Consider the following 27535-nt stretch of genomic DNA (forward strand, 5'->3'; position numbering starts at 1 on the left):
TATATCATGCTTTGTGGCTTGATGTGTATGTTCATATCTGTGAATGAATTGTGTATACATACATAATGTTTATATGAAAGTGCAAATCAAATTTGACCATTTTTGTTTCATGGTCAAAGCTTTTAGCAATTTATATTTCAAACAGAAGTTTTGATTGAAAGTTTTTTCTTTTCTTTTAATAATGGTGTTTTTCCCCAACATTTTCAGGTCTTGCTGTTGCCTTGTATCAGGAAAACCTGCCACTGAATGTGTGTACAAGAAAACACATAAGTATTGAAGAAAATTATATAAATTTAAATGTAAAAATAAATAAATAATTATGTAAGTGCAGAACTATGCCACTTCTTAAAAAGATTTGAGAAACTGTTTTAATTGAGAAGCAACATATGCATCATGTCAGAAAGGGGTCAGTAAACACTTAATTGTAAAGATGAGATTCCTGATCTGCTCTTTGCTGAAAGAATTCTACATGTTGAGAAGGAAAATGACCTGTTGTCAAGAATAAAACGTGATTGCATTAAAGAATTCAGTTCACTATAAGTACACACACATTGTTGGGGAACAGTTAACAGTATAGTAGTAAGTCACATTTAGGGATTGCATGTATGACAATGAGAATTTTGTAGGTGAAATTTGATTAAGATGAACTGATTAAGTCATAGGTAATTGAGGAATAGTGCTAGAGTTGTTTTTAGAAGTAGCACTGCAGAATCAGTGTAATTTAAAAACCTGCTGTCCAGTGCTTTGGACTAACAACTGTAAAAGTTGGTTATGAACTTTAAAGAGTAAACAGTGTGTAATGGCATATAACATTAACATCAATACTGTTGTGGGAATGGTGTGTTCCACAGACTTACTGTCAAGCAGTGGAGGATACAAGGAAAAGCAGTTGAGCTTTGCTTAGTAGCTTTTTTTTTTAAAAACATAAAGTAATTGGTTTGTTTTAACAAGAGAGCTGCCAGTTCCTACCATAGTCTGAAATTTGTATTCTATACAGTGCAGCTCAGGTAAATGGTTTTAAGAATTGTTTTTAAACAGGCAAGTGAAACATAATTTTTCATATTCTAGTTCGGATAAATAGCTGAAGCGTTTAGTTGAAACTCTCCATTGAGAAATGTGTCTGGTGTGAAGAGAGTTAGTCCAAATGGTTCAAATAATAAGTAATTAGAAAGATGTCATTATGGAAAATTGTCAAGTACTATAACTGCCAAACCCCCTATCAGTCTTCTATAACTTGTGTAGTGAAATACATGAGTATGTGGTTATTATTTGAATTTTTGTTGTTTTAAAATGGGAAATGTGTTTCTGTGAATGAATCACAGAAGTGGGGGCTGGATGGTAAGTAATGAAAGCCATTTAATTTTAGATGCTATATTTTTTTTCTGCCATGTAGTCCGACTTATGGCAGGCATTCCTCATTCATGCATCAGACAAAGTGAAAGAAGCCTCAGTGCAATATGTAGATCACAAACAGCCATCTGTTATCCAGAAGGAAAGAGGAGTGTTGCTGTAAGAGTAAACTTAAAATGTTTTAAGATAAGCTTAGAGATGGCAGAGCTACATTAAATATTTTGTCCATCTCTGTAGATATTGATCCCTGTCGTATATGAATATATACATTATGCTGCAGTTTCAGATACCTGCTGTATTTTCTTCTATTAGGACAATTACCTCTAGTTTAGAACTCACTTTATGATTTTCTATTGTCTAAATTAAGTTCCTAATTAGGTATGTATATATAACCTTTTATCACCTCAAATAATTCTTTCTCCTTCTTGGGATTTGTCCCTTTGAAATTATTTTCCAGATCAAACTGACAAAAAAAAGCATTTTGAACTTCTTATGTGCTTAGCTTAAGCAAGTAAGGTAACACTTATTTAGGTCTGTAATGTTTCCTTTTGATTCTTTCCATCTCTCAAAGAATTTCTGTTATTTTTATGTGAATTCCATCCGATTTCCATAGATCTGTCTTGTAATATGCCTAGAACTCATTGGTGAATTCCAGATGTAGTTGTAAAGAGTGTGGATGAAGAATTTATGTTTTGTGCCCAGGCATCCACATGACCTCCATTTGTAGGGCAGAATTAATTACTTGGGGGTATTGATGTTTGGTCCACCAAGAGGCTTGAAAGGAAGAGGAACTGTTACCTTCCCATTCCAGGATACAGTGCTTCCAAGTATGCAACTCAAATCTAAATTAGTCTCTTTGTTGGTACTCTGTTACAAATCTATTTGTTGTTTCTGTTCGCTTGTTATCCTTCGACTCTTTATAAATATGATGCCTTTGGGATATTTCCATCCTACTGAATATATTCCAGAATCTGTTCCAGGATATTTCTCTCAGTCTTTTCCATTGCTGTAGCTTGTTTCTCCTGTAGTCAGTTTGATTTCACTGTTTTCTGACTGCAATTTATCCTCACTAATTTACTTTGAGGTATCTCAGTATCCTCAAAATTGTCTGCCTTGTAGCCTCTCAGGTATTAATGAAGCTGTCAAATAAAACAAGGCCTCACAACACTCCTAACAGGCACCACATGAATAGATAGACTGCTACTTGTCCTTTATCCTAGAATTCTTTTATTTGTGGTCACTTTTCACAGTTTATCCTGAGCCTACATTACTCAATGTATTTCTTAAGCTTCAGAATTTTTATACAGTCCTTGTGTCTTTGGACCTCCTGTTCTGCATTGTAATCCATCCAGCACATTTGGAGTGATTTTTGAGGTTTCATGAGAGAAACATATGCTTTCCAAAGTTTGAGTTGGGTAATATTTTAAAGTTTCCTTTAGACTGTGTATTTTTATGGCTTTTGGGGAAAGTGCATTTGTTTTATTGTTAGTTAAATATTGCCTAGTGTTCTGTTGTCCTTTAAGGCTAACAAGTCTTTCAGGCTTGCTTGGACTGAAATTAATGTAATTTCAGAGGTAGGTCTCTTATATAGATGTTTAAAAAACTAGTTTTATGGCTACTGAAACCAAGTTCCAAAAATGTTCACTTATTGAGCATTTTTTGATAGTTCTTTTTTGCCCAGTACTCACACTGAAGGGACGATATTACTATGTTATTATATTATAATATTGAGATGATATTATCATTAGTACTGTTAAAATCTACCCATTCTAGTAGTATCTGTTAAAGGATGACACTGAAAATGCACACCCCATCAGCACACAGACCTACCTGGGAAATTTTGGAGTCTTGCAAATAAAATCAATTTTTGTACCAATATATTGATCATTTTATGTCTCAAAGCGTGAGATAGGAGATGCAAACATGAGAAATTTATAGAGTAGATCTGCTAATCTAATGTGTTATGTTAACTGGAGTTACAGAAGATTGAAAGGAAAGTTGCCATGATTCTGTTTCCAGATTTTTGGGAGGAAAACCTTGTGCTGCTTATGGATGCCTAGTCAAGTACAGAAATTGGACACGTGCTCTCTGGAAGCAGTGCAGTTAAGTGACTGAGACTGGGTTCTCTTGTAATGTGGTGGATGTTTCCTGCTGTGTCTTGAGTAATCTTGCAGCTGTTTTACTTAGAAAATCAGTGACACTTGTTTTCATACAAAAGCAGGAACTTGGTGACTTGGCTAATAAAATGAAACAACGCTGTCCCCAAAATCTGTGAAGTATTAAGTGCTGTGCCGTATTCCAGCCTCCTCACCCACTGCATGTCCACCTTCCTCTTCCTGTGCTACTTTTTAAGCTATTTTGTGGAGACTGTGTTGTGTGCTGTTTTTCTGAGGACAGGGCTGAGGCTTTTCACCTATTTAATTTTTAACTGCTGAGAATTAAGTAATGTGCTTCCATTAGGATGATACTTTTCTGGAAAAAAATTGTCAAGTGAAAGTACTAATGCAAAGGGAAAAATAGGAAATTATTATGCTGTAAAAATAACTTTGAAAGAGTCTCACATTGTTCAGAGAGGGAAGAGAACCTTCCAAGAAGTGATCACATTCTCACACTCAGCTTTAGACACATTCTTTATCTTTAAAAGGAAACAGAAGATAATCAGTGAGTAAATCAAATGTCATTGTGGGCTTGTCTGCAAAACTGTAGCATTGTGAAATAAGGTGTTAGGAGTGGGCATTTGAAACAAGAATTGTCAGTGCCAGGGTGTCTTGGCTTTGAGAAAAGTGGGTATGTCTTTCATTAAACTATACCTTGTCTTCATCCCCTGATCATTTTCTTGATCATTGTCTGAAGATAGCAGTTATGGTGGCTATTCTGAGTAAATCTTTAGGTACACATTAAAAATCAGACTATTTTTGTGCTGTAATGAATAAGCTTTTAAAAGCATTGTAAGTTATTTTAGTATCTATTTGTTTGAAGAGGAAATTGGATTCTTAGTTGCTATTGGAGAAAAAAAATGTATGTTTTAAGACCACGTTTTAGCTGCAGTGCTTTTTTTTGAGGAAGCTTTCAATACCAGTAATCTGAGTTTTTCTTTCTTATTCCAGCACAAGATTACTAGTCAGTTCCCTAATTTCTTCTTTTTCTGACTGTCACAGAATTGCTTTTTGCCTGGAGTATTTCAGAAATTACTTTTTTTAAAAACAAAAGAAATCAACAGCATCCATTTTTTTCAAGCTTATCCTGAGTAGCTTTTATCTTTTATCATACCTGGAAAGTATTAGCATTTTTAAAATTAAGTAGTTCTGCTAGAAGTAAATTTCACTCAGATAAAGAGAAAATGCAGCAGTAGTTGCCAAAGGGCTAAAGTGCACTACCTGGAAACATGTGCTTTATGTCTTATGTTCTGACAGGAAAGGAGATAAATGAGCACGTTAGAGGCACAACCTTTTTAGTAAATATTGTATTGTTGTTGGCATAATTTATTTCTGTGTCTCTGAGAAACCCCAAAACTTTTCAAGCTTATTTTAATCATTTATAAAATGATAACGCTGATACTTCAAAGGTTTAAAAATTCCAAAGTATTTGGTATGAACTGTAGTACAACAGTAGAATTCATAATTTCCTCCTTGGTCCTTTTGTCATGTTCCTTACCATATATTGCATCTACAGTGTGAAATGAAAGAAGGGCTGAAGAGACTTCTGCGTCTCCCTGCCTGCAAGTGCTGTCCCTGAGCACCGTGGGAGTGCTGCTTCGGATGGCACTTGTTATGGTCCCAAACTGCCCCACAGCACTCTGTCAGCTTAATGGCCAGGGGCATGAGCAGCCTGGTGTTCAGGTTTGTTCCTTGGTACCATTTTATTCAACAGGATAGGCAGAGCAGCAGTGTCTCAATGAGGTTTTTAACATGTGCCGATTTGCCAAATTCAGAACAAGATCTTAATTCAATTTCACCAATTTCTTTCTTTTCTAAGTGCTTCAAATAGAACCACAGAATGGTTTGGGTTGGAAGGGACCTTAAACATCATCTAGTTCCAACTCCCCTGCTGTGGGCAGGAACACCTTCCCCTGACCAGCTTGCACACAGCCATGTCTAGCCTGGTCTTGAAACACTAATTACTTTTCATAACTTTCAAATAAATGTGTAATAAGGGCCCCTACTTATGAGTCCTTAGTCCCTGCACTCTGTACTATGTATGCAAACTATACAAGGCCTAAAGTCGGTCTCATGGTGTAAAGGAGATCACTCTGGACTCTGAATCCCAAGGCCCTGAGTTCCAGTCTCAGTGGGACTGTCCCCTGGCAGTTCAATGCCTCCCTGTCATCCCATCCTGTCACATCTCGGATGCTCAGCAGGGTCAGCACCGGTTAGTACCGGGTGCTGTGACAGTCCCGAGGACTTCCCTGTCACTGTCCAAGCTCGCTCGGCCGTGGCAAATGGACTTCAGGACTTAAACGGTGGGGCCAGTTCTGCACACGCTGTGCCTCACCTAAAAAATCCACTGCGCAGGCTGGAAGGGCACACCCACGTGGGGAGAGCCCTGCCCAAATCTGCATTCGCCAAGTCTGGCCATACGTACACACATACATATAAGGCCTAGGAGGTTAAAGGTTCCTTGCTCTCTTTGGCCTCTAAGCCTTCCAGTCCTCAGCACTGATTGGCAAAATTCTGGAGGTAAGAGATGCTTCACAGGCAACTGCCTACTGACAGGGGCAATCTCCTAGGAGTATGCCAGGACTGTGTGACAGGAGAGGCTGGTTTGGTGTCCTTCAAGCAATGGAAAGCCTAGAATACAATTTACTGTTGCGTTTTCAGCTGCTGTTGAATAATGTAGTGGCATAACTACTCTGCAGCTACATGAAAGTATGCATCAAAAGTATGTGTACCAAAGGAGGGGGATGTGTCCTTAACCCCTGCCTAGACTTAGTTCTAGAAAAGCTCTTAGGCAGCAGATGCAAATTTGTGCCTGATGACTGACCTAAGTTTTGCCAAGGAGAGAGACAGACTGAACAGCAATAAATGTCCTTCCCTTAACCTGCTGTCTGGGCTATCGTAAATACATCTCTGGTTCATTGAGAAGGCAGTGCATTTCTGTTGCCAGGTCCTGCTGTTGGAGGACTAAACTCTGTAGTTCATGCATTCCCCCATCTTTGTCAGTCAGGTGGTGTGTTACCTAGTGACAAGAGCCATGTTCTGCACACTGTTCTTGTGGGGCAGAAATGGCCACACAAAGGACAAAATTACAAAGAATTGGGTCAGTTGGGTTTGTATCTAATTAGGACTCTCATCCTACAAACCACTTATGGTTTTGCATTATTCTATGTTCATTGTGTCTTAAATGGAACTACTCATTTGAGTGAAGTTGTGGGTGTAATTGCATGTAGGGTCGGATCTGGGCAATCTCATTTTAGCTTATTATTTGTACTGTAGTGCTGTTGCAAATCAGCTGTCTCTGGTGTTACCCCTTGCTCAGTCAGGGTAAAGGGGTGAAGGCGTATCTGAAACTGAGTATGTTTCTGTGTAATGGCTTGCACTCCATTACCGCGCCTGTCCAAACCAAACACTTACAGAAAGGCACATCACAGAGAGCATTTTGACTTTTAAGAGAGTCATAAGGCATAGATTTTCAATGCCGAAGGTCATGAGGCTGCAGTTTCACTGGGTAATGTGCTGCATTTGCATAGACAGATATTCAGACAGTTAATGGTAGTGCAGAATGCTTTAATGATTTTCATTTGCATCAAGCTGTTCTCACCTCTTAGGAACATAATGGATAAATAAAAGAGGCCTTTTGTTTGCTCTTCATGGAAGTTACCAGTGATTAAGTGGTGCTGAGGGAACAGAATTACGTTCTCATTGGAAAAAAACCCCAACACCACCACCAAAACTGCCCATCAAAGCTGACTTCAAAGTGACCTATTTTATTTTGAATTTAAATGGCACTTGAGTAATTTATTTTAATGTTATGCAGATTTCCTAATTCAAAACACAGAACTGGTCATTCAACTGAAAATACAGAAACACTGATTACATCAGACTCGAAATACTCATAATTTGTTAGGATACTCTTTATAGTGTTGAATTACAAACAAAACTATATCCACTTAGATCAGGTTTTCTTCCAAATGGATTCAGCAATCACTTTTTTATTAAAAATTATGTCCAGAATGGTCGTGGGTAATTTGATGCTTTTTGTACTATGCTCTGGTGTTTTCGTAAGAAAATCCATAACAGAGGCTTGCTAGAGAAAATCTTGTCATGATGCCATCCTGCAGTCTGCCTGTGAAAGACTTCTCCAAGCCCTGCTTGAATCTGGTATATTCTCATAAAGGCTTCCACACTATGTCTTGGACCTTTGCAGTTCAGTATCAGCTTCTTCAGTGCCTCTTTCATGCATCAGTTCAAAAGCCCCTTCTTGAAAAGGGCTCAAAAGAAGTTATGTTCGTCTCTGGCCATGTTACATTTTTAGGCATTTTCTGAAGAATTTCATGTGCCATTCAGTCTCTTTCAGTGTAATCTTGAAAAAATTCTAAGTGGCTTTTTGAGAATAAAGCACTATTCTTAAATACCTTTCTGACAGAATGGTCATGCTTAAATTTTTGTTCCAAATTAGTAAGCACACATGTCACAATTTCTTTGCCCTGATTTACACATTGGTGCCTTGATGCCAGTATTTTTGTATTATGTTTTTCTGTGTCTTAGAGTTTCAGCTTTATGTGTCACACTGATGAGCTCAGCCAAGACAGTCCACATCTCAAATACCCAAATTTCAGTAGTCTCTACTTAGCCTGCAAGAGTGCAATGTTCCTGAGAACTCCTAGGATGAACAGGCTTTCAAATACTTGGGTCTTTTGTTTTCAGTTAATGACTTCCAGTTCTTTCAGTTTCTAACCTCCTGCCTTTGAGATAGTGATCTTGAGTACTTCTTATGGCATTCCACTTCTCTCTCATTTAAATCAACATACAGAACTTGACTTTATGTATTTGGAGTACTCTCCATTTCCACAGAATCGGTAGGATATTTGGGGAACACAGAATATGCAAATACAGACCTGCTGAATACATGATTTTTATGGCCCTTCTGGTTTGTATTGGCTTTGTATTTGTCTAGTGTTTGACTGGGGGCTAATTAAATTACTGAATTTATAGTGAGAATATATTAGTCCATCCTTCCTTTCACTGATTTAAATTCTTTACTCCTCCACTTAATTTTTTTTAAAATCTGCCTTTGTGTTCCCAGTGTGGCATGAAAGGACCAGTCAACATTCTGAATACAGTGGCAGTTAAGGGAGATTTCCATCTGCAATCAGTCTCCCCACTACAGGAGGAGTGCTGGATGGATATCCTTATATATACAATAAAGATGGGTGAATTCAGTGGCCATTGCCTGACCAGCACAGCAATTCCTTAGCAAGTTATGGCAGGTTGGTAGAGCAAGGATTTAGGATTACATCTAGGAAGAGGTCTTGAGTTAAGATTCAAATATCAGTTTGGAAGTGTGTTTAATTTCAGTATGTGGTAAGATGCAAGGTGTCTTCACACATGGAAATAAGATCCAATACTGAGATTGCATTTCAGTGCCTGTAGGTAAAAATGTATTTTACATGTATTATCAGTGTAGATTTTTTATATTTTGTGTGGTTACAGCCTCAAAATGGCCTTGATCATCGTAGTCTTGGTTTTTAGTCATGCCCTTACATGTAACACTTTGAAATTAAACTTACTAAGTATATACGACTGAGGAGATATTCCAGAAACAAATACTAGAAGTGAAGATGAAGCATTGTAGCTGATTGTGACAAAATTAGAGGAACTCCTTGCTGTAGTAGGACAACTTTGTTCAAAACCAAGAATGTTCTTATGGTTTTAATTGAGTGGCAGAAAATTACTTCTGTGTGGTCATCCCTGCTGAGAGATTCTTTAAAACCAACATTTTCCATTTTTCCTTGTTTATTTCTTTTTTTGTCTGACAGTTGCCTCCATGAACTGGATTTGTAAACTATGAATCTGAGGAGGATAAAATGTTTTCTGGAGAATTTGATCCAGATGTATATTACTGCTTCAATAAATATCTTTTTAGAGTGAAGAAGGTTTTTTGGGGTTTAGAGGTTTGTTTGGTTTTTGTTGTTTGATGGGGTTTCTTTTTGCTGTTGTGTTTTGGTTTGTTCATTTAAATATCCCAGTTAATGCAGAGGCAGCCAAATTCTTGCTGTGTAAAACTGCAGGAAAGTCTATAGTATTTCAGCAGGGATTCATGTGGCCCTTGGGTTTTTGGACTGTATCGTATTGCAAGCTCCTAAAAATAAGACTGTTTGGAAAGCTACCGGCATCCCATCTTTTCTTCTGGAAAAGTTATAAAATGGAACAGGCAGGCTTTTCACTGAGCTGCTGAGAAGGCAGTTCTGGCTATGCAATCAGGACTAAATAAGGAGCAAGATCTGCACTAAAAATAGAAAGGGAGGCTGATCCAACTGCAGCGTGAGTTATAATCCTCACACAGCAAAGGGCTGGTGGGTTCAGCTGAGGACACTGAGTTACAGAGAATCAAACAAACTTCACCCTGCTCCTAAAAAACCATCATACTCTACCTGCTCTAACCAGATTTTTAGCAGTCAGCAGAACTATTAATCATGCCTGCAAATTATTTAACATGTTTTTTCAGATGTAGATTTTTTAAATTATTATTCTTTTGGAGAGAGGATTGTATTGGCCACATAGTAAGAGGGAAATGTGGGTTGGGTTTACATAACTGTTTGAAGAACATAGAAGAAAATGACACAGGGAGATTTACTGCACTTTCCTCTCAGCTGGGTAAATATGTTCTTATCATTGCTTTGTGCATTAAGATGAATGACACTGACATGGCATGACTCCAGTTGGACACAATGACCTGATCTGGGTATCTGGCCAGGCCTGGGCTCTTGTCACAGACTGTGCAGTTCACAGTGTGTGCCTTGAGTAAAGTTACTCTACTTGTTTCAAGAACAAAGTACAGAACTGTGTAGGTCACTGCTGCACCCTCCCCTCCTCTTTGTTGATAAAGTAGTTCAGAACATATTTATCTTTTATTTGTGTATTTCCTTTCAATTAGCACATACCTCCCTCATAAGATTAAGCTAAAACTTGCCCATGGAGTTCAAATATGTCCTTTGATACAGAATAGATTGATACTGCTTATTTATTGTTAGGAACATTTGGCCATTAAATATTTGGACTACATGAGTACAGCCAGCTACAGCTATGTTCTGCTTGCTTTCTTTGCCTGTTCCTGTATCTCTCTAGGCAGTGATGAAGCAAACATGAACAAATTTTCTGTTACTCCAGTCTTAAAAGGCAGAGATTCTGTAACAGACTTTGATAATTCATCATATAATTTCAATTTCTCTAAATATGATTACATATGAAAAAAATTAAAAATAGTAGATGCTAAATCGCTCATCTACTAACTAAATGTTTAAAAATATTTTAAACAATTTTTAATTTTCAGTGAGCAGCAGAATTTGTTACTGAAAATGCACACTGTGCATGTATCTCTTGCTGTTAATCACAGGAGTTTCTCAGTGAGTGGAGGAGAAACATCTGGGTCGCTGGACACTTGGGAAAGCTTACATAGCAGTGGGAGTATGTGGAAGAAGACCAAAAGACAGAGATCATCAAACTTGCACAGGCCAGGAACAAGGCAAATAAAATACAGTGTCAGGGAGTCACAAATCTATTGCTTGGTTGCATTTTTCCTCTTCAGCTCTGTCTCTACCATAATAGGAACTACAGTATTCATGTTTCCAGACTCCTAACCCATCACAGCTATCTCATCTCTTCCATGTCCCATACTGAGTGTACAGCTTAGCAGGAGCTCTGAGCAGCTGCCTTGCAGAAAGGCAAGCTGATCAACACCATCTTGTTGCTGGGGAGGCAGCAGCCTCATTCTCCAGCTGAGTTCAGAGGCCTTTTTCTTGTTTTGTCGATGTGTTCTCATCATTTGTGCTTGTATTTGAAGATCTGTTTGCTGGGAAAAAAAAATTGAGTGCATGCAGTGCAGAAGGCATAGAGAAGGAAAGTTGGTTGATAATTACTGTGAATGCTTTATAGTGAAATATGTGTATCATTTTGTTTTGGTCACATTCAAAACTTACACTGATTAATTGTCTCATTTTTCAACACTAACTAAATCTCTGTGAGACTGTGTAGGGTTTTGCATTACCATAACAATGGGTTACACACACCTAGTTTTCATGTACCATTAGCTATTTGAAAAAAATAATTTGGTGTAATAAAAGCAACATAAACCTGCAGTGCAAATGCAGTAATTTTAGTGTATTTATTAAAAACAGAAAAATTCTTATGTGAGCTTAGTGATTACACTTTAAAAAATTACATCTAATCCAACAAAGGGTTGTTAAAATCATATATGAAAGATAAAAGTCCTTTTAATAGCATATTTTAGGTAACTGAAGGTTGCACAAAGACGAAATGGCGTTACTTGAGCTCACAGTTTCAGCTCCGATACAGTCTTACATGAATGTCATATCAGTTTACAATGAGTCTGGTTCTAGATTAAAAAATGGTGGTGAATTATGGAGTATAACTGAAACATTAAGAGGTAACTCCAAAACTAAATATGAACAGGTGTAAAATTCTGCCTTAGCTGCCTCTTCACTGTTAATTCTAAATGTAATAAAACCATGAATCACTTTTGTGTGTCCTTACACATGCAGAATGAATGAATTCAAATTAAGAATTTTTTTCTTAAAGAGGATGTTTGGTTTTTGTCACAGCCCTTTTGAAGTACAAGGGGAGGTCACAGCTGTTCTTTTCATTCACATGTAGTCTGGTAAAACAAACAACATATGTATGGGGCACAAGAGTTTAGCACTCAGAACATAGGGATTTGTATATGATTTTGAAAACTGTAAATAACAAATTACGCTTAACCTTTAATCTTTCTGCCCATCAACCTGATTTGTTACTACAGATTTGTGTTGGATTTGAGGGTTTTGTATGTTAGTTACATTGTTCAGAAAAATAAAAATTCTCTCACAAAATGCAAGATAGCAAGGTCCACATTTACATTTTCAACCTTAATTCCAATTGTCTTATAGAGTTACATAATTACTGCATTTCCATAATCATTTAAGACCTTGCTCTGTGCTCCAATGAAAGCGGACCTGAAACCTTCTTGAAAATCACACTTAACCACATTTTGAGCTGCGGGAATACAGGACTGACCTCAGATAGAGGCATATTGCCATTTCCTTAGACCATGTTGAGGTCTGGGTACCTGAGTCAGTTTGGTGGGTTAACACGGTAGCATCCTGATGGTCACAAGCGGTCTGATGGTTGTCCTTGCTGCCATAATGTATTTGGAATGGATAAGGTTTGGGGAGGAGGATTATACCATGCTTACTTCTGCTCCAAAGGACTGTTGATTCCATTATAGTGTAGACACAGCTGTGGTGGTCTCATTTACCCTCAGAGGTGGAGCTTTTGAATAGTGAGGATTAAAAAACAAAATGGATCACTCAGTTTCTTACAACTCAAGTGGAAAGAAGAGCTGCATATTTCACAAATACAAATAAACTCATTCCTCTGTTTTTTTTTTCTTGTTGGAAGCAGTGAGCTACAGAAACACATCAATTTGCACATGGTCACAAGGAAATTTGCTTTTGAATCAGGCAGAGAATTTCCCTTTGACTTCCCCAAACCGCAGAACCCTTACCTCTCATTTTACTCTAAGGATTCTGTCAGTTCAGGGGAATTTTGCTTGCTAGACTGAAACACTAGAAAGCAGGCAAGTATTTCAGTGCAGAATAGATGGTTGCTCTTCTGTTATATGATGATAGTATAAATGAATTTCCTGTAGGAAGTGGGTAACTCACAGGATATAGGTTTGCTCTTGTCACCTCACAAGTCGTTTCAGAAAGTTGTCATCTGATAGTTTTTGAAAGGCCTCTTTATAGGGTTAAGTCATACCCTTAAACCAATTTCTAGTGGACAAATATCTAAAGCAAAAAAGTCATCCTGATTGTTAGCAATCTTCTTACATGGCCTCATGTCAACAGTGTGAGAATATGGCATTACTCTCTGTGCCAAGAAGAAATTAAATTGTGTCATTTTTTTTCTGTGTTGTGCTTAGTCTGCAGAATATCTGGGTAAAAGATTTCATCGGATACTCCTCTTCAAAACACAGACAGGAAATCAAAGACAGTTGAAGGCTTCTTCTCAAAATAGAGTTGTCCTGATTGGACATCTTCACAGCATAGGTCAACAAGACAATGATTTTCTTATTCCAGGGATAGCTGTTTCCTTTTATTCTTTCTTGTCAGTCCTTCTAAGTCTCAGATTACTTGGCAAAATTAAGTAAGACTCAGAAAAATTAAGCTATTTAATCACTACTTGCTAAAAGAGTCCTGGTTTCCAGATATCCTGAATAGATTAACTGCAGAACTAATGGGCTTCCAGCATCTGGAACCACTGAACAAAGGAATGGTTTGGTATCTGTATTTAAAGTTGTTCCCTCCCATAGACTGCATACTGGATGGCTGTTAAGAATAGGAAGTGCTACTTTTCAGTCAGTCTTGCAGAATGGTAAGAAGACCTCATAGAGGCAAATCAAATTGGCAAAGAAAATGCAATTTTCCTCCTAGAATTATCCTGAGTACATTGGAAGAATTGCTTTAAGCTATCTTCTGGCTTTGGAGCAGTGATCAGTCTTCTAGGGCTTAAAGAATTTGAACCTGCAGTCTCTATTCAGTGACTTCACCTAGTTCACTGGATTCTTCAAGGTTCTTGAAGTGTCCAGCCAAGGTAAATATACCAGTTTTCCCACCTCAGATTGGAACCTGTGTCTGGACCCATCAGCTCCCAGAATTCCCTATCCTTGACAAAAATTTTACACCCTTGATGACTTTTATCAGGTAGGACAACCTCCTGAAGGCCATCACTCTAATGAAAAGAGAGATGGAAAAGTACAGCTGATCCCTCTCCTCTGGATGGATACAGAGCCCTTAATGGAATCTTTCAATTTCTGAGGATGATGGTTACAGTGATGGTGGTTATGGAGCTCCATCTGAAATAGAAAATTCACCTTTCTGTATTTTTTTGTCAAACCACATGTTGTTGAAGACAGTCATCTCTCCACACTTGGGATGTAACAGGTGCCCTGTTAACTACAAAAAGTGAAGTATTTGAAGATACTCACTTGACTTTTCCAATCTAATTATATTGCAGACTGCAAGTCTGTTTTAAGATTGTTATGGCAATTCCAGGTAAACCGTTAGATCATACTCTGTCAGAGCAGCATCTGTGCTGACAATTTCAGTAAGAAATTATTTATCTTAGACATCTACAGAGCATCATCCTGAAGCTCTGCCATCCCAATTCAACAGATGTTACATATATTAATAATTCTTGATGGGTTACAACATAAAGCGGTGTTCCAACTGCAACCTCTCAAGAATCTGAGTCTGCCATGGAAGAAACTAGTGATTATTACAGCATACACTGCAGTGGAAATACAGTTACATACTGCATGTGGATAACTTCTAGGAGGAAACAAAAAATGCACATATCCCACACAGCCCCCAATGTCTTATCATTGTACTCCTGTACATTTAGGAGTCTCATACACATGAGGTGCACTGAGTGTGCTATTGCCCAAATTAAAATCTCAAGGTACCTCAAGGCTTACATGTGCTATATAGCCATACCAGGCCTTGCAGTCCCATAAACAAATGTACAGCTCCAGCAGATGGGCATATATACCTCTCACTGAACTCCTAGTACCATATTATAAGTAACTTCTCATTCAGTCAGTAGAATTAAAAGCTTTCCTACAGGTTCTTTGCACAATGAAAGTAGCAATACCAGATAGCATAATCATGTTCAGTCATACAAAGGGTAAAGTAATTTTAAAATGCACACATATTGGGTGTGAGTACCTGAACAAACCACACTGGAAGTAGTGTGAGTTACTGCTTTTAAGCTACTGTCCTTAAACTCCAAATTTTGAAACTTTTAAATGGAATGTGCCATCATTAATTAGCTGTTTTATAGCTATATTTGCACAGTGAGTGTGCAATTCTACTGTCATGTATAATATTTAAGAACACAAACAAAATTACCAACACACATCACCAGGCAAACAGTTAAGACAGCAGTAAGCCATCATCCCTAAAAGCAAAAATACAGACCAATCCACAATGAAATAAAAATTGGCAAGAGCACATGAACATTTGCTTTCGAAGAATTCTGTACATTTCCAAATCACAGTCAAGCAAAACACAGGTAGACATCTGTCTGCAATCTGCATGGTTGCAGGATGTGTCTTCTGCCAATTCATCACTTAAATAATGAGCATTTCTGTGCAATCATGTTGTTGTCATACATCATATACAGTGGCTTGAACTTTTCAATATCTCATAAATAAGAACAGTAAACTGAACTGGGGATTAGATAGTGTGAAGCCTGATAGGAAAATAAGGATTCAGGAGACTGTACAAAAAATGTAGAAAAGACTGGGAAAATGAGAGAAGAGCAGAGGTGGAGCAAAATAATAAACTCTGAGGAAAGAGTCAATGCCAGTAAATGCAATACCCTACTCTAAAGAAAAAGAAAAGAATGAAGCACAGATGGAAACAGGAGGGTATATTCATCCAAACACATTATAGGAAAGGAAGACAATTGTTCCTCTTTTGTTGTTTACCATGTTTTATACTATTGTATAAAGTCATACATTGTAACTGTTGAGGGAAAGGTACACCTAGAATTTAAATGCAAGCACCTGCCATAGAAAGAGTCATGAACCACAGAGACAGGAAATAATGATGCTCAGCATTTCTAGAGAATTCATGGGCCTTCTGAAAGCCAGAGATCAAAATCGGACTTGATCCCCAATTCAATTAAATAAGGCACAACTGGTACTAGCAGGTTTGTTTTCTTGTGAGTCAAACTCTGTTTTTACCTTTGCCCTTTTGTCTTAGTGGAAAATCAGTGAGTACATATGAACACAGAATTATTTTCTTTTCCATAATGATCGAACCCAAATGTTATTTTACCTTTGCCAGCTTTGTGTAGGGTGATGTGCCATCTTGCATATTTATTTTCCTGGAGTGATTCCCAGAAGTATGCTATGCTTTTTCTTGCTCGTGTCTCACTAGCTTTATTTATGAGTTGTGTACACCAGGTTTTCAGTCCCTGGGGACAGGCCTACACAGGGAATCTGTGGACGGTATTTAATACATACAAGTATGACACCAGTAAAAAAGCAGCCGCTGAATGGTACTGCAGATTGACTCACAGTTTCAGACTAGGTTGTTGGTAGGTTAGCATCTGTGGTTTAAACCACAAATACCTTTAGCTCTTTTGTCATGTAGGAGGAAGGCTCCTTTGTCAAGTGGCAATGACTGAAGTGGCAAATTTTTGCTCGGTTTACAGATTTTATATTCCACTGTTCTCTGATGACAAAGTCTAATAGCACTATTGTTATTGATTCTTACTGATTGCATAGAAAACATGTTCTAAAGATACCTTTTTTCCTTCATATTAGATCCATCAATTCCCTTTGGCTATAAAGTAAATCAAGGCCCTCTTTCTCACTTGCCATTACAACTGGTAAGAGCTTATAGGTGTATTATCCCTTCAACTACACCTGTGCAATCCCATTAATTGGAAAAGAACATGACCTGGGGAAACTTACTGGCTAGTAATGGTATATAGGAAAGCTGACATGCAAAGTTTGATGTACATTTTAAACTGCAGTTGAGTTTGCAGGTTGGCTGTTAAAAAAAAAAAACAAGACTTCAGTGAGATGCCATATTTAGTCAAAATAGAACTGATGGATAAGCATTCTAATGAGTCAAGCCAGGGAACAAGGTATCCCCCCACCTCTCTGATGTTCTAATTCATCTGACAAGTCAGCTTGATATTCATGAATGTGTTCTTCACCTGCCAAATGTTCTTCCCTAGGTCTCTTTATAACAGCTGCACTAGGTGTGATGATGCTGTCAACTCATGCAACCTGTTAACATGTTGGTATTGTACGTGAAGGGTGCTCCTAGGCTTGCCTGTAGGCCAGCTCTAGTGTCAGTGCAAACTGCAAGCATAGGACTTCACTTGCAAAGTTGTCTGCATGTCTGTCTCGGGGTTTAATAGTTGGTAGTCAGCGGGGTGGTTTAACGCGCAGCTCAGTACAATGGACAGGTGATGTGGGGCTGTTCCTGTGCATGAGAAGCAGATGGAGTGGGGAGCACAGTTCTATGCCAGCCACTACCAAGATCATTCTCCACAGAACTGTGCCAAAGCACCCTTTCCAGTGATGGTGCACAAGCGATTGCCCTTCTTCTGAGCCAGGCTGGACTCTCTTGCATTGTGTGCCCTGGCTGCTGAGCAGGAGGGAAACGCGAGGACTCTGAGTGTGGGGGAGGAATTAGCACTGGTTCTGCTGTGTGTCATTGACAGCTATCAGACCTACCAGTGACATACAGGACAGAACTGCTGAGGTGACATGCTGTTTATCACCCTTTACTCTCTTGTTTCTACTAACAGCTGAACTCCCAAAGCAATTCCCTTTAAGGTGATTCACCCAGTGCCCCTAAAAAGCTGATTACTTAGTGGGATGATACAGAGTGAGGTAGCCTGAGGACAGGCCTTGCTGTGGGCTGGCTTTGCAGCTTCTGCCATCTCTGCTACCACTCTCTAATGTCTGGAATCTGTACTGGGGGAAAACCAACCAGTAAGTAGCTTAAAGGAAGGGCATCATTCCTGCCCTCACCAGCCCTTTACTTAATTGTGTCTCAAGTAAAACCAATTGCCTCACTGAGAGCGCAGCACCTGCATGTCTCTCCACAAGCTCCCTGACACTGGCACCATGCCCAGCTGAAACAGTAGCCTCCTTCACCCTGACACCTCAAAGTGCCAGCAGAGCTCCAAATCCTTTTCTATCTAGCAGATCCCTGTCAAATATTTTAATCAGGTATTGGATGAGACTAGTGTGTGTGTCCTGTTGCAGACAGCTGTTGGTCATGGCAGTAGGAACACAGGGGTATGGCTAGTCAAGGAGAAGAGGCTATTGGTGTCTTTCCTTCATCTCAGTCACAGGACCTGCAGAAGACTTTCTTACACCCCATCCATCACACATGCTGCAGCTGACACTGAGGCAGGGATATAACACTGGTCTTGAAGAGCAGTGCTGTAATTTATGCTGAGTGGCAGGGCAGGGACAAGTACATACATCCCGTGCTTCATGCCAGAGCAGGATGCCTTTTGCAGAGACACTGTAGCTTGTTAGGCAGAAACAACTTGGGAGAGTGGGGTAAAGAGGAGAGGCTGTGCTGCTAAGAAGGAACAACAAGCCTCTAACTGAGGGTGAGGAGAGAGCAGAACAGATGCTGATACATTACCCTGGTCCTTGGTCATACAGGTATTGGCCTGGCCAAAACTGCAAGGGATGCTCTTGGACATTTCCTGCCATTTTAAAATAAACCAAATTAGCATATGTTATTTGTGAGTTTATGCTCAGTGTGTGTTTAGTTGTTGGGTTTTTTTCATCTCATAGAATGCTTGAGGTTGGAAGGAACCTTAAAAATCATCTAGTTCCAACCATGGTCATGTTTGTATTATTTTGTTTAATAAGTATCAAATCACTCAAAAGCGTGACCAGACTTGCTAACAATTACATTTAGCTGTAATCTGCCTGGTCAGTTGTAGGAGAAGAATTGCACTAGTTTGAACTGGATTGAGCAGCAAAAATACTTTAATTTGAGGCAGCAGAGAGAAAATTGTATAACACTATTCTGGTGTCCTGAGTGGGAGAATAAGCCAGTGAATTGCATGTTTTTTCCATCTTTGTAATCAGTTTGTTATGCAGAGAGCAGTGCTGTGGGATTCAGCATTTTATCTGCTGGGCTTTCCCTGGCAGCATCTGAAGAAGTTCATTATAAGTGTTTATCACATGATCCACTTAATCAAACCACTGAAACTCGGAGAATAAGTAATTCTAACAAGACCCTTCAGAGCTGCCTTATAAGCTACTTACTGATATACTCTTCTTTGGTGAGTGTACAATGAGTTTCCTTGTATCCCAGTCTATGATACAGGAAGTTCATTATTCCCAGTCCGAATTCCGACGTAAAGAAAGGAAGCAGGGCTTACAAAGAAGTGACAGATAATTTGCAAAGGATTTTAGTTAGCCACTCAAATCCCTGACAGAGTCAGACTGTAAGCTTTTAGTTAGAACAGCCTTCTGGCATTCAGCATTAGGCACCAGCTAGCTATCTACATGGCAGTTCTGAGGTTGTAAAACACAGGCAACACATGAAAAATTATTTTCTTCTTTTGATTAGAGAAAGCATGTGAGAAAAAAGAGAATCAGAACTGAAACCATGCTTTTAGCTGGGTGCTAGCACTGCATGATAGTCAGAGCCAGTAACTGAGCTGATGCAAAAAGCCTTGAAAGCCTGCTAAATTCCCAGCTTGCACTAAGGTTTTGAGACACTTAGACTTGTCTGACAAGCTCAGAGCTCACAGATGTGCTGTTTGCAACCTGTGTTTTTGCATTGTATGTCTGGTAGGATAAAGTGCATTTATTTCCCTGTGATATATGTAAGAAATATCCTGGCTGTATAGAGCAGGTAGGTCAGCGACTGCTCTGCCTTCTTGAAGGCATTCATTTTACTGAGCTCTGTCACAAGCAATGTGACACCAGATTTTCTGGCACTCACTGTATTTTTTCACCAATTTTATTTCACAGATAGGCAGTTAAATGTCTCCCTGCCATCCAAGCCGGTCAGATCTTGGAAACCAAGCAGGGTCAGGCCCAGTTAGTACTTGGATGGGAGTCCTCCTGGGAACACCAGGGGCTGTAGGTTCTAGTCCTGAGGACTTCACTGTCACTGTCCAAGCTCGCTCGGCCATGGCAGATGGACCTCAGGACTTAAACGGTGGGGCCAGTTCTGTGCACGCTGAGCCTCACCTAAAAAATCCACTGCGCAGGCTGGAAGGGCACACCCACATGGGGAGAGCCCTGCCCAAATCTTCACTCACGAAGTCTGGCCATACATACATACATACATTTCACAGATAGTGTCTCATGAACGTTTGTCTTCTTGCTGCCTACTGAAGACTAGTTTGGATATCACCAGATGTAGGCATGGGCCAATCTTAATGTAGAATTTTCCCAGGCACCACCCTGTCTCCATTTGATAGCACTGCTCAGCTAGACCTCTTATTTTACCTCACAAGTTCCTCCCAAAATGTGAAGACAGTACAGGATCGCACCAAATCCAATATCGATTTTGTGTAGGGATGCACAGGCTGAGCCTGATGTGGGCTCCAGATTAATTTTTTTTTTTTTTTTGTGCTGAAAACTGCTCTTGTGGCAAAGAGCATTGGCAGTTCAAGACAAGCTACTCTGTAAGACATCAAAACCAGGGAAGTGTGCAGAACTGAGAAGTATGGGCAACAGAAAAACCCTGTGGTGATTTGGTGTGGATGCTTTTTTCCTAGCACAGCTCCAGTAAGGCAAGTAACAAAATTCACACCGTTGCCTAAGCACTGCTTTGAGGGAACAGTGAAACCTGTCTCTCCAGTGCTGAAGTCCATGCAGCCCAGAGCTCTAAAATTCAACCTGTTAATTTCTCCTGGGAGTGATTAACTCCAGCCTGGAGTTAGCAAGGGCTCTTAATTACATCAATCAACAGATGTGAGGGTTTGAGATGTGCCATTTTCATTCACTGTATTAGAGGAGACCTCTTTGTTTTCCATGTACTGTGTACCTGACTGTCTTGTCTTGATGCAGCTGTCAGTCTCTTGACTGCTGATATACCAATATATATCAAATTGTCATTAGTATGGCTGTGTCCTCAGGAGGGACTGTGCTGCTTTAGGAAGTTGGTTTCTGACTAGTAAGTTAAAAAGGCTGGAGGAAAACACCGTTTTTCTGTCTTTTTCCTCTTCATTTTAAAAATAGTAAATGCTAAATTATTTTACTGCTTTTAAAATAAAGTATGACACCAAAAGAGATGAATCTGTGCTAGCTTACAAGTTTTGCTGCTTCACTCAGTTTTATTACAATATAATTCCCTTCCTCTATTCTCATTTCATTTTTGTACTCTCTATCTTCTCAGTTGCTATTGTGCCTATTTGAAGAACCCCCCTTCATCTTTCTTTTGGGACAGTCTTACTGCTGGCTTTCTGCAGTTTCAGTTTGTACACAGCTGGTGCTTCAAGAAAAAACTCTCGTGAGGCTGAGAGAGGAATGGATCCATAAAAATAAATATTTTTTGTATGTATGTAGTTCTTTAATCAGTACATCTTCAACAACCTTACCTAAGCAGCCTTCAATTGCTTTTGAGTTACCCTGGTACCTCTTTTATCAGTCTCATCACTGCCAACCTGGACTACCAACAGTGAATAATAATCAGAGGGCTGAATTAGCTTGAGGAGTCTCCTGCTGATATCCCTCACCCAGGCACCAGGAAGACAGCAGATTTCCCTGTGGGATGGGTCTGGTTGGCACACAGGGCCCTCAGTTCCCCTCGGAAGGGCGTCACCTACTACAACTACCCTTCTTTTATTCTTAATAGCTGGGATTGCGATCCATCTAATAGAGGGGATACAACTGGGAGACCCTCCAGACAGATATTTTTGTTGAGTGTCATCTGCCTCTAGGTCCAGGGCCTCATACCTGTTTTTAAGAGCACCTGGGGAAGTAATGGGAGTTGGCAGGGGATTCTTTTACCTCTCTGTTAAGGACCCATTTCCATTCCCCCTCATCTACTTGGTCTATTCCATCTGCTTGATGGCAAGAGGGAAAGGGCTTCTCTTACTCCTGCAGAACTTCTTTTCCAGTTGAAAGGGTGCAACTCCACCAGTCAATTTCCCTTTCACTCTCCCTAATACTCCTTAGCCTCTCTACTTCTTCCTTAAGCTCTGCCACTAAACAGAGCAAATCATTCACCTGAGAGCACCGTCCACAGGTGTCTCTCACACTGTCCTCTAGTATTAACACCAGGCTCACACACTCCCTGCAGCCAGGGACCTGGGCACCTCTATCCTTCCTGGGGCATTCTGTCTGGGTTAGCACACTCCTGCTGGCAGCAGAACCAGTGGGTTTCAATGGTTTGGAAACCATTGCTGGATCTAGTTGAGTTGAAGAGAAAAAAAGAAACCACAACAAAATAACCCCAAAGAACCACACCAAACAAACCACCCAGCCTAGGTGTGAAAGATTCTTTAATGCACTCACTGCTCCTGGGCCATTCAACTCAATTGCCGGTAATGTTATCTGTTTAGAAGCCTTTCTCACTGAATTTCTTCTTTTGAAGACTGCACGGTTTTTACTAGTGGATGATGCACCTGGTCCTTGCTGGAAATCCCGAGGCTGGCACTTGCAGTGCCGAATGTGCCAGTCACAAAGCATCACATTTACCAGACTTTCACTGGGTGTAGCTGATGAAAAACAGAGCAGACATGTTGTAAGGACTGTCAGCACAAATAAAGGCAGGTAGCTTTGAAGAAAGCCTCTAAGATAGTATTTCCAGAATATACATCTTTAGGAAAAAAGTGGAAAATCCAAAGAATGAAATTCATCCAGAATGAGCTCACTGCAGGTAGTGCTGGTCATGATTTTTTTAAAATCAATTTTAGTTATTTGAATAGTTGTTTTTTTTGTGTAGTGTCTACCATTACAGTACCTTTTCCTGCAGCCCCAGAAACCCCACACTTTCATGGTTCTCTGGAGCTTTCCCACACCGTGTATTTCCCCATTCTTAGAAGACTGGTATGAGTCAAAAAGAGAGATCACTTCACCCGCCCAACCAGCAAACTAGGTACTGGGAAGTTGCCTACTCCCTGGCAGGTCCTTCTTCCACAGCAGTCAGCCCTGCAGGGATTTACGTCCACTGGGTTCATCCATGTTTCACATGAGGTTCCCTGCATTTGTCCATTAGCCCCATGGACTTGGCAAGCTGCAGAGGCTGCTGTGAAGCTTCCCTGACCCAAGGGTTAGATGGGCAAGCAGGCACTTGTCCTGTCACCAACTGGAAATAGGAGGAGTCCTCAATACCTTTCAGTGAAGAACAAATGTTTAAAAAAACCCTGCCTTTGCTTTTGGTGGCATTTTTACCAGTTTGCATGGATCTGCACAATGGCATGCAGGACTCAGAGCCATGATGCAGAGTACTTGAATTTATTTTTGTCTGGTCCCATCTCTATCAGTGAGCCCTTGAAATGTAAGCTAGCTGGCATATCTGATCAGGCTGGGAAACATCCTTTTAGATGTTTTTTTGTTTGTTTACAAGTGATCTTGGCCACAGACAGGACACAGACAGTTGGTGGTCTGTGTACGGCTCCATGATCAGGCTGAGGCCAGGCTTGGAGCTGACGAAGGCTGGAGTCAGGCTAACCAATTCCAGCTTATTCTTGGCTTAATTTGGAGGTGAATTGGAGGGGCTGCTACTCTGCTACCTTCTTCTTCAGGCTGGTATGTCTGCCTGTGTAGGCAGCGGCATCCAGCCCCTGTCTGCCACAGCAATAGATGCCTCTGCTTGCTCCAGATGTCATTCTGCAGACCAGGGAACACCTCTTGCTGTGAGTAATAACTTGTAATATAAATACAAATATGGGTATTGTTCTTCCTCCACTAGTTGTAATAGCAATAGGGAGGTGGTACAGGTGCGTGTCCGAAGGCCCAGTGTCTCAGAGAGGGTTTTAAAAGTGGCTTTTATAAGATGTTCATGTGCCAGTGTGGTTCATGCTGGCTGCAGGGACTTGTGTGAGCAGCTACTGGCACAGCTCAAGGAGAAATAACACAGTGGACATTTCTAATGATAGTGATATGCTGTGTGCCAGCCTTGAACTTCAGGAGACCCATGCTGGGGATCAGGGAGAAGGAGCAGCTGCAGCAAATTGGTACCATGAACCAGTGGTGTGGCAGTTCTTCCTTTCAGCAACATCATGATAAAGGGTAGTGGAGGAGAAGGCTGACAAAAGCTGTGACCTTTCTGGCAGGATCTGTTTGCCAAACATGGGTTAAACAATAGCAGACTGCTGTAAGTGTGGGCATGGAGGAACCTGTTAAATTAAAGCCAAAGTGTAACGAGAGATGTTTACTTTGGAAGATAACATGTGCCTGTTCTGTGCACTGAGGGTGAGTAAACTCTCCAAGACCTGTGTTACTTCATTACCAGAGCAGATCTTTTGTACTGCAAGGCCATGTAGTTCCCAATTCTCCCCTCGCTTCTCCCCTTCCCTTGTAATACCGGGGTCTCCCCCAGCTTTACCAGTGCCTCCAATCCAACAAACCAGAAGCCTGCTAATGGGTGGTAATTGCTCCTTTTTCTCCATCAGTACATCTCACTGGGGACTTTGACCACACTGCTTCAGTTTGCTGCCCGAACTGATGCTGTTATGAAGATGCCTGATTTTCCAGTACCTGCAGCCTGGTCAGTGCTGGAGATGAGGGAAAGGATTTCCATAAGGCACCCTTTGATGGGGCTCTTCTAAGGAGCCAGCTTTGTTATCTGCCTTGCTTCTGGTCCCAGTGAGGCTGCAGGGAAATCTGCTGATTTATTTTCTTAAATGGCATAAAATGATGGCAGTTAAAAGCCTGCCAGGAGAAAATGAGCTCTTAGGGCAGCATTCTTGTCTTATGTACAGGACTTTATTGAATTAACTTTGTACTAGAACCACTCTACACTTCCTTTGCTGGAGAGGCTGATCTAACTTAACTGTGGGATAAAATTTTACAACCGATTTTTTGTTGCACAGGTAAAAAAAATCTTTACATGCATTAATGTTATCTGAGTTTTTGGAAGCCTGTGAAGCAGACTGTCTCTCAATCATCTGTCTCTGTCTTAATGCAGCAATCATCCCAGTATTAAGTATGTAACTTTCTTTGCTTCTTATTTTTCCACATTAGGGACAATGGACTTCCTCTCCCACATGCCCTTTGCAAATGTATAGGTGCTGTGGGAGAAATCCCCAGCACTACTGTCACCATCCCAGCCATGCCTTTTGCCTCTGTGGGTACTTGCAGCTTGGCAGCTCCAGCTGGGCAGCAGCACTGCCAACCTGCAGGACAGAATCTTCCACACTTTCAGCTACTTCTCCGTTATTTGCTTATTAAATGAATAACTGACTCAAGAGTTCATCTACAAATACATATTTAGAGCTGCTCTTGGTAAATTTTTCCCCTCTCGGCCACAAAGCTGTTATTTCCTGCAATTTCCTTCCTCTTTTTCCCTTGACCCTAATCCATTTGAACATTAATATGTTATTTTGAAACAGCTGGTGTATTTTCAGCCTCTTCTTCTCCCTTACCTGCTGATTATTTATCTTTTTTTTCTCACTGTCCTTTATACTTTTGCTGTTTGCAAAAACCAGCCTTTCTCCTTCCTCTCCCTCTTCACAGTTCCCACCATCTGTCTCTCTCAAATACAAAGCTTTAGGGGAAATGATTCACTAGGCTGGTGGCTCATTATTCACACTCTCCCCATCATGGTTTCTGTCCTTGTAGGATGCTCTAACTAATGTAAAGATCAATGAATCCTGGGAATTGTTATTTGATTAAAAAAAAAGGCAGCCCCAGCGGTTAAATAGATTGGGCTCTTTGTACTTCCTAAACACCAAAGCATAGTTTTGCTTCCTAAACTCTGCTTGCATTGTTTTTCAGAAAAGGATTGTTGAAACAGAAGAATAGAAATAATCACTGGACCATTTAATGTAACCTTGTGTATCACATGATGCAGGAGTTTCTTAATGAAATTCCCTGGCCCAAACCAAGCAAATCTGTCGTAAATCTAGAGCACGTATTTTTGGATGACAGCCAAAATGATGAAAGGAATTTACTACCCAGCCTCGCTGATCATTTTTAATGCTTAACTGGGCTCCCTAATACACAGCTTTGCAAGCAGCAGAACTGATACAGCCTCATTCCTTACACATTTCTCTCCTCCAGCCTCGCCCAGGCTGTGCACCCTAAAAGGCCTCTCTGCCAGCCCTGTGCAGGGACAGGGTGAGCAGCTGTGCCTGCTGTGAGTGCTGCCTGGCCAGCTGCCACCTCTGGGCAGAGACCTCCGCAAGCCTGAACCTCTGCTGCCTCTCCCTCCACAGCATGTAGGTTTGGGGCTTGCTCTTTGCTCAGGTAATTACTACTATGAAACTTGTAGGCACATAGTATCCTAGAGCTCTCTGTGTTAAATGTGGAAGAAATTGGCTAAGGGGCTCAGAAGCCATTTGAGACAGACTCGTTCACTGTTAAAATGCTTCAGATACCTTAAAATACCAGAGACAGCCATATTGAGTGGCTGATAAGCCACAGCGTATCAGGAGACTTGCTCAGCATGGAGGCTGAGCTCAATGCTATGGGGCACTCCAGGTGACCCTAAATATTTGATGTTCAGCTACTCACATCCCACTCCTTTTGTCTTCATTTTGTTGAGCGTTTCAGACGTATTTCTGTCATGACTTTAGGCTTCTCACTGTATACTACTTATTTCTTAATTGGAAGCTTAGTTTTTCAATTCATCACATGAAAAACAGACGTCCCCTCCCCCCATGCAAGTAGGTGCCAAGAAGCACCACCACCTAACACAGTTTTTATTGTGCCTTGTCAGGAAGCTGCCAGCATGGCAGGTATTAGCCTATTTCAGTTGCTGAGCTTCCCTTTTGAAATTGGAGTTGTGAGAAGCACAAAAAAATCCACAATCAAAATTACAGGATCTGACAACATTTTTACCTGGTTCTCTTAAATGGCTGCAACTCTTTATGCAAAAAGCAGTGCCTTTAAATTTCATCTTGCTGAGCACCACAAGGCATGTCCTACATCAACACACCATGCTGGCATCACCTTCATGGAAAGGTAATTAAATAATTTGGCTACTGTAAGAGGAGTAACAGCTTCTGGGCTGATTTACTTTTCAGACTACCAAACACATACTTTTTTAAAAGCTGTGCTTGGGTCATTCTGTGACAAATAATAAAGCTGAGGAGGATCTCGGCAAGAGCCTGCATTGAGCAGGCATGAAGCACTCTGTGTCAAAGCAGGACATTATTGTGTGACTGCTCTAAAGAATAAGGGCTACAGAATTTCAAGGCAACACTGCCCACTGTTACCTCAGGAAGGTTAAGGCTGTTTAAAAAACAGACTCCTCACCAAAGTTGTGCTTATGTGCTCTGTAAAAAAATGT

At 40.3% G+C, this 27535-nt stretch overlaps 1 long non-coding RNA gene across 1 annotated transcript in view; it reads left to right on the plus strand.

Moving 5' to 3' along the window:
* The window catches only part of LOC139668854 (uncharacterized), a 33833-nt gene that overhangs the window by 5030 nt on the left and 1268 nt on the right, over positions 1-27535 (plus strand). The window contains exon 2 of the long non-coding RNA XR_011697130.1: positions 208-248. This is a non-coding gene — a long non-coding RNA (uncharacterized lncRNA). The remainder of the gene's footprint in view (positions 1-207; positions 249-27535) is intronic.

The sequence above is a fragment of the Pithys albifrons genome, chromosome 2 (assembly GCF_047495875.1).
Source record: "Pithys albifrons albifrons isolate INPA30051 chromosome 2, PitAlb_v1, whole genome shotgun sequence".
In the NCBI taxonomy this organism is placed as follows: domain Eukaryota; kingdom Metazoa; phylum Chordata; class Aves; order Passeriformes; family Thamnophilidae; genus Pithys; species Pithys albifrons.